The following is an 8,343-nucleotide window of genomic DNA, read 5'->3' on the forward strand; positions in this document are numbered from 1 at the left end:
TACATGTAATGTTTTACAGAAAATTACCATAAAAATTACATCCATGCAAGAAAAACAAAAAAACAACATCGTCTGTCATGTTTTCCTAAACACCAACACCTCACATTCTTCCACATAATCTTATTTCTTTTCTACATTTCTTATTGGTAAGATTGTGAATCACATTGCATTACAATTGCTGTTCATTTGACAGTTTATCAGACATCAAACACACACACACATAAAGCAATGACCTTAAAAACACTAACAACAGGCAGCATTACACAATGATTTATTTTATACATTTTCTTTACAAAACAAGATTGACACTACACTGTTTATAATTCACTGCAGTTTCTATAACATCATCCATGTTTACATTACTGTACAAAATTATTCCTAAGTTTCTCCTTTTGTATGATAATGAAACTGAAAGACTAACGCTTGTGTGTTCAGATATATCTAATTCTGAATATATTTCAATATGGTGTTATAGTAGAAATGGTGCAAAGTTCTGTCTTATTCATTTTTGTAAGTTTTAAACTGAACTTGAACTGTTTTGAAAAGAGAATGTGTAATCATGTACAAACTGGTGTTCATGTAAATTGAAATGTCATCATTAAATGCATTTTGTGCCGAAACAATGATAAATGATCCTTGGTTTATGGCACATAGACTGATGCTGTGATCACTGTGTGAAGAGTTTTAAAAGAATGGCCAAAGTATTGAGTAATGTTTCCTAGCGATTGTACAAAAAAATCAGAGATCTGAACTTAATGTTCTGACAGAAAAAAAAAACCCTCATTCAAGAATTGAGACAAAGCCCTGAAACTTTGTCCAAAATAGTGATCATGTCTGTTTCTGTAATATGCATAATCAAAAAGACATTTTACCCAATATAACATTTGGTCAATAATTGAGATTCTAAGGAATCGATGTTTGTCTTGGTGCCTCACCAGATGTACAGCAGACTTTAGAAGACTTTAGACAGACAAAGCAGAATGATCTTTGACAATTACAGCATGCCACAAATTTACACCGTTCTCCAGTGTGTTCAATCAGCATGCCACAATCCGGACAGGCACGAATCGATGGACACTGAATGGTTTTGTCTTTATAATATGTCAAAGTAATCATTTTACAGTCTCTTAGCATATTTAAGTCACTGTCAGAACAACCCAGATTGTCACACTTATCCGTGCGAGGTCGAGGCCCTTTCCAGTCTCTCCCACACTGCCAGCACATCTTTACTGTGCAGAACACACACTGAACGCAGAGGTCAGAAGAGTGTTTTCTTTCAATGAAGGATCCACAACCTGGACACTAAACAAGCAAGAACATTGGGGGAGAAAGAGACCGTAAAAATCTAAATAGACAGCTTTGGTTTACTAACAAAAAGAGGGAATAGAAGTTTATACCCCTTTGATATCAATCTTCTTCTTAGCTGCATTTTCCCGGAGTGTGTCTTTAAAATAAAGTTGTTCCTCGTGTGTAAGCAATGTTCTCACTTCACCATACGGCCACACTTTTGTACAGATCGGACATTTCAGTTCCACTTGTCCCTATGAAAAAATACAAGATTGTTGAGATAAAAAAAATTCTAGATTTTAAAATGTCATGCCTATACGAAAGGAACATTTAAATGGTTTAATTCACATGAAAGAGATTGTATAATTTTACTAAATGAATCTGACTACATGAGGTTATAAAATAATTTTAAAACAATCATAAAAATCATATAAAAATCAGTCCTCCAGACTAAAAGTCGTGTAGTGTATTCCTGCCTTAAGTCTTGGGGATTTTTGGGAGTAAGGTGGATGAGTTAGAAAAGATACGACATAGGCTACTATACGTCAGACAGTTTGAAGGTCTGAGTAAAAAATTATAATAATAGTCTGCATAGTACATTAACATGCCTCAACACTGCACACTTACAAATGTTTCCTATTATGCCTCTTACTTTTGCACTTTCCTTTCTACCTCATGATGCCATTGTGCATTGATGTGGTCACTGGCCATGTACACACACACACACCTCATTCTCAATAACGCACTTTCTGTGTTTATACTTTAAATTTGCACCTTGTACTGCATTTTGTAATATATTGCACTTGGTATAGTTTTTTAGACAACTGCATTGAGCTGGTCTCTGCTTCTGCATCCTATATTTTGCTCTCCTAATATGTTATTTTATATATATGTTTAGATTTATTCATTTATATATATTTACTGTTTACACTTCTGGTCAGATGCTAACTGTGTTTCATTGGCTCTGTACTTGTACTCTGCACAATGACAATAAAGTTGAATCTGAAATGATCAGAAGGTTGACTCTTACAAGGCAACCTAATAACTCACATTCATCAGCTGAGCTGTGCAGCTTTCCACTAAAGTCTTGGCAGACGTGACGTGACCGCATGATAATTTAGCCCTTGAAATGCTCGGGTCGTTGTCACTTTTATCTGAAAAAAATCAGTTCAGATGGTCAGAAATAAAGATTGTTTTTATTTTGCAAATATTATTATAATTATTTTCAGCATGTATAGGCTACTTTCCAATTAGCTATTTTAAGGTATAGAACAATTGTTTCAATCAAAAATGGAAAAACTCATAATCAACATGCAGAGTATAAAATATACTTTTTTTCTGATAAGAACTCTTACTGTGCAAAACTCACCGATATCACTGGGTCTGTAGACATAATCGACACGACAGGCCATTCTGATTCTGTTCAGTCAGGAATGTTGGGATTGCGGTTGAAGAAAAAGCTACTCGCACTTAATATGCCATAAACATGTCGTCTTCACACAGCTCTCACTTTCACTTTGTGCAAACGGGGCGTGGATGTTCTCTCTTTTCTTGCTTTCTTTCCCCCCTTTTACGTTTACATGTGGAAACAAAGAATTTGAGTACGGACACACACAGAGACCCATGCAGTCAATACAAGGTAACACTTTAGAAAATTAACTACTATCAAACTAACATGAAACTCTGATTATGAAATGATGCACTCCTATCCACTTATCCACTACTTTTTTCATGCCTCCCAGAAGACTAAGACTACTAAGCACTCGTAACCTATATACAGGTTTATAATTAATGTGAATAATGCATAATGTATAATTAATTCTAAAGTGAAGATCATTGTAACCCACTATAAATGACTGAAGTATTAGCAAATCCATCAGAAGCAATTACCATCCAACACATTAATAGAGAGTTATGCTTTTCACTTTAGAAAACTTGTCCAAATACTTAGTAATTCAATTTACTTTATTTAGACATTTCAGTTCTCGTTCAAGTGGCTGTAGGAAAGCTACTGTATCCAGTTTCTGTTTCACTCTCACCTAGTAATAAAAACTCATGACTCAATAAAAGCATAAAATTTTGAGGCAAGAGGCAATTTAAGCATGTATTTATTAGCAATGGGGAATTTTAGGTGTGTGATTATGTGGACTGCTCCTCCTTTTGAAAAACAACAATAAAGTGGTTTATCTTGTGTTAACTAATGATCCTACACAAGAAGCTGGTTTTCCCCCAGCACTCCCAAATCTCCCTAAAACCCAGCTCAACTACAGTTTTTTACAATCACTTTGTTACTATTTTCAGAACCTTGATGTCATTTTTCACAACTCTAGACACAAAACTCACAACCAATGATCAAAATGCACATTTTTCAAAACTCTAACCCTTTTCTCAATTGCTTGGATACAATACACATAAAACTTCCTGTTCAACAAAAATCACCTGTTCAATATGACACAACTTAACATCAAAGTACTACTATTTCAAAAGACAATTCACACATTACATTTCAAATGAGTGTCTATTCATTTCCTTACAATGATCTAACTATCAATTGATACAACTGCTCAAAATGATAAGTAACTGTTGCATTACTCTTAATGCATAGTTGTATGGAAACAGACAAACAATCTTCCATGTTTACTGTAAATCATGAGAGTTTCAAGATAACGAGATTTATTGTCACCAATTAGCGTGGAGCATGAACCAATTAGATTACAATATCCATAGATGTAGCCTAATATTTTATCATAATGCTTCATCAGACACTGTGTCTACACTCTCAGAAAATAAAGCACATAATTGTACCTTTAGGGTACAATGGCTTGTCACTGGGGCTGTACCCTCAAGGGTACAATATTGTACCTTAACCTTTAAAAGAAACGGTACATATATGTACCTTTTAATGCTTTTTGACACTCAAAAAGCTACATATATGTACCTTGAGGTCCAATAAATAAGCCCTATGGGGTACGTTAGTGTAGATTGTACCTTGGGGAACAGAAATGGACTCCTACTGTACCCCTATTTCTGACAGTCTATGGTCCCAAATACTGTACCACCTTTTCAGACTATTTACAGTATTGACAGCACTGCACTGTATAGATAATCACTCCTGTTCTGTTTCTTACAGTACAAGCAAGCAAGTTGAGGAACACTGCATTTGATGTTTTACAGTACTGTCTTTTCTTTTCTATTTCATAGCTAATTATTTTTGCTTTGTTGTGATTGTACTGTAGTGTTTTGCATCAATATATTACAAACTTTGTTCAATGATTCCACTGTGTCTGTAGTATTCTCTCTACTACTGCAGTGCTTTTACAGAGATGTGTTTACTTTACATGTAGTAAATGAAACCTATTTTGTTCTACAATATTTAATGATTGTACGAACAATGACACAGTGAAACTATCGGTTGCTTGTGTGTGGGAGATCTATAGTTATGTTTCAATGGTATTTCACAGTAAATTTGTTTTTTGAACCAATGATTGTGCAAGTGCAAGATTTCTTTAAAGATGTGAATGCACAATGCAATGTTTTGAACATCAGACAGCCTGTGTTACAAGTGATAACCGTTTTGAGTTTTGTGTCTAGAGTTTTGAAAAATGACATCAAGGTTCTGAAAATAGTAGCAAAGTGATTGTAAAAAACTGTAATATGAACTCTTTCATGTGACACTTTATTTCTCTTTCAGTAAAAAACATTTGACAACTATGTACAAATAGATAATCACCGGAACCACACGGAAATTGCTTGCAAAATACTTCAACATGATACTAATGCCAGTCATCGTGGATGGACTAGAAATGAATAATAAAGGTTTTAAATAGAACCCAGGATGTGTCAATTAACCATTTAACACTAGCAGGATTAATTAAGCAGTACAAAAAATTTTGTTAAAAAAAAATAAAAATAAATAAAGAGTGAACTATCTTCACCTTTTATTTAGCACATTAAAAACAACAACTGCTTCACAATTAAGTTGAAAAGAGAATAAGAAAAAAAATATAAAATAGTCTTCTAAAATAGTCTGCTCTTTGCAGATGATGTTGTCGTGTTGGCTTCATCAAATCAGGACCTTCAGCATGCACTGGGACGGTTTGCAGCTGAGTGTGAAGCGGCTGGGATGAGAATCAGCACCTCCAAATCCGAGGCCATGGTTCTCAGTCGGAAAAGGGTGGCTTGCCCACTTCAGGTTGGTGGAGAGCTCCTGCCTCAAGTGGAGGAGTTTAAGTATCTTGGGGTTTTGTTCATGAGGATGGAACGGGAGATTGACAGGCGGATCGGTGCAGCTTCTTCAGTAATGCGGTCGATGTACCGGTCTTTCGTGGTGAAGAAGGTTTACCGGTCAATCTACGTTCCTACTCTCACCGAAAGGACAAGATCCGGATACAGGCGGCCGAAATGAGCTTTCTCCACAGGGTGGCTGGGCGATCCCTTAGAGATAGGGCGAGAAGCTCGGTCACTCGGGAGGAGCTCAGAGTAGAGCCGCTGCTCCTCCACATCAAGAGGGGTCTGCTGAGGTGGCTCGGGCATCTGTTCCGGATGCCTCCTGGACGCCTTCCCGGGAAGGTGTTCTGGGCGCGTCCCACTGGGAGGAGACCCCGGGGAAGACCTAGGACACTGGAGGGACTATGTCTCCTGGCTGGCCTGGGAACGCCTCGGTGTCCCCCCAGAAGAGCTGGAAGAAGTGTCTAGGGAGAGGGAAGGCATCTCTGCTTAGACTGCTGCCCCCGCGACCCGGCCCTGGATAAGCGGAAGAAGATGGTATGGTATATAAAATAGTAAAGCACCCACACACACACACACACATTACAGTTCCCTTTCAGAAGCTATACTCAATCCTGCGCTTGATTTAAATCACTATGGGGAAGAATGTCTTCATTAGACCGGTTGTGAACATGTGGCAAAGAATTTGACTTTAATTAATGCGTGATAGGTGCGCTCATTGGGTCATTTTGTCTTCAGAACCGCATTGTTTACAATGTGTGTGTGCTATTCAAACTTCTTTTCAAACTATCCCTTTTGCTAGTGTAACCCCTTCACCCAGGTCCTACTCGCCCCGCTCTGCGCGGGCCTCGAACCCGGGTCTCCGGCGTGAGAGTCAGGTGCCTTAACTAAAGACTGCGGCCTCTAGCGTCTGTCGCTAGAGCGCCTATTGAGATCAGAGGAGTGAGGTTTACTCGCACAACGACTACTAGCTGACCTACTTTACACTAGTTAGTTATGTCAGCCAGGAATAAAGCCTTTTCATACTCTCTTTCTCTTTCTCTCCTAACGAAAAGAGTTGAAAATAAAGGAAAAGAGTTGTAGTAATCATGAGTGATTCCACTAAGAGATGTGTGCCGCCCAGCTCGTAGCCCTTCTCAGACAATGATCCTCATGATTACTGCATACTGTGTCTGGGGGAACGTCACGCAGTAGCAGCCCTTGAGGAGCCCTCGCGTTCCTGTGAGAAAAATGAGCTTGCGCGTCCTCAATGTCATGGGGTTCGCATGTCGATCCGCGTGATGAGCAAGAGACAAATCCTCCCCTTTCTTGTGCTCTTTCACCAGATCGAGAAGTCCTTCAGCCCGCTTCTGAAGCACGTCCCAGGCTGAGGACGCTGGTTCTCTTATTGAAACGGACACTGAGTGTACTGCCTCTGAGCGCTCCTCTCGCGATGATAGATCGTACGATGAGGTAGTCACTCGCGCTGTGGACAGTCTTAGGCGATCCAAGTTAGACGACTCTGTCGGGTGGTCAAGGGGCGGCATCAGAGAGACGATCCCTCCCCTTCTTTCCAGATTTATATGACAAGTTATCTAAATCTTGGAACAAGCCCTATTCTTCACATGTCTTTGTGCCCACGACGTCTGTTTATTCGACTATCGTTGGTGCAAAGGCACAGGGTTATACGATGACGCTTGCGTGCTATCTCTCCCCTGGCAGCCCATCATCATTAAAAAAGCCTGCGCTTCCCTCCAGACCGTGCAGAATCACATCCACGCTGGTAGGGAAAGCTTTTCAGGCGGCGGGTCAGGCTGGTGCAGCCCTGCACACCATGACTGTGTTGACCTTGGCGACCTTCTTAAAGAGCTGGGCACGGGCGAGGGAAGTATTTGCCACAGACCTGTCTCAGCACGACCAAGCTCACGGCCCGTGCCATCTGTGACTAAACCTCACTGGCATCAAGGAGAGAGATAAAGATTTTCTCCTTGATGCTCCCGTGTCGCCTTCTGGTCTATTTGGTGATTCAGTCCACACTGTAGTCAGTAGATTCAGGGAGGCTAAAAGACACGAGGAAGTGTTCGATAAATTCCTCCCTCTTCGTGCCCAGCCCCAACCAGGTCCAGCTTCCCAAAAACGTGAAGCTCAGAAACAGAGCGTGGCAACTCGCACTCCCCCTCGTAAGGACTGGGGACCACGCTCCACCACCTAAGAAGAAGCTGAACTTGAGGTCTCTGATCTCAGATAAAAATATGAGCTCCTTCTCGACACCCCACACCGCTATTACATCGCCGCCACCTCCGGTGTTTCGGGGGGCAAGCCCTGGAGGGGGGTTTGCAAGAGACGCCTCCTTGCTAGTATGTGATGCGGCAGACTGGTCGTATCCGCACACATTTATTCGATTTTATAGTTTGGATGTTCACGTTACTCTGGGCTCTCACGTCCTTGATTTGGCATCCCAAGCTCATGTCTAAAGCCCTTCTCGTGTTTGTGCGCACACACTACACAACCTTGAGGGCTCCAGAGACACTTCCAGTGTGGCTGCGTTAGTATCCTCGTTCCCCATTTTGACTTGACTGTAAGCCTGTTCCCTGAAAAAGCAAGAACGAGATGCTGCGCTTTATTGCCGCACTGAGGGTGTGTTGGACGTTCTGAAGACAAAATGACCTGATGAGCGCACCTATCACACATCTGTTTATAGCCTCTGATGTGTGCATTATGATTACGTAATCATCAGAGGTTATTTAAAGCCAAATTCAAAATACAAAAAAGATAAATTTGAGGAATGGGTGTAATGAGTGGAACAGGTAGAAAGAGATGAGGGGAGAGCAGGAGCGAGTTTTAAGAAAA

At 40.2% G+C, this 8,343-nt stretch overlaps 1 long non-coding RNA gene across 1 annotated transcript in view; it reads right to left on the reverse strand.

Moving 5' to 3' along the window:
- Positions 1–2,810, reverse strand: part of LOC307171546 — a 3,045-nt gene extending 235 nt beyond the window's left edge. The window contains exons 1-4 of the long non-coding RNA XR_013823565.1: positions 2,657–2,810; positions 2,338–2,441; positions 1,398–1,541; positions 1–1,302 (exon numbers count right to left, since the gene is read on the reverse strand). The exon at positions 1–1,302 is cut by the window's left edge and continues 235 nt beyond it. This is a non-coding gene — a long non-coding RNA (uncharacterized lncRNA). The remainder of the gene's footprint in view (positions 1,303–1,397; positions 1,542–2,337; positions 2,442–2,656) is intronic.
- Positions 2,811–8,343: the final 5,533 nt, after the last annotated feature.

The sequence above is a fragment of the Squalius cephalus genome (assembly GCF_949319135.1).
Source record: "Squalius cephalus genome assembly, chromosome: 14".
NCBI classification, from domain to species: Eukaryota; Metazoa; Chordata; class Actinopteri; order Cypriniformes; family Leuciscidae; genus Squalius; species Squalius cephalus.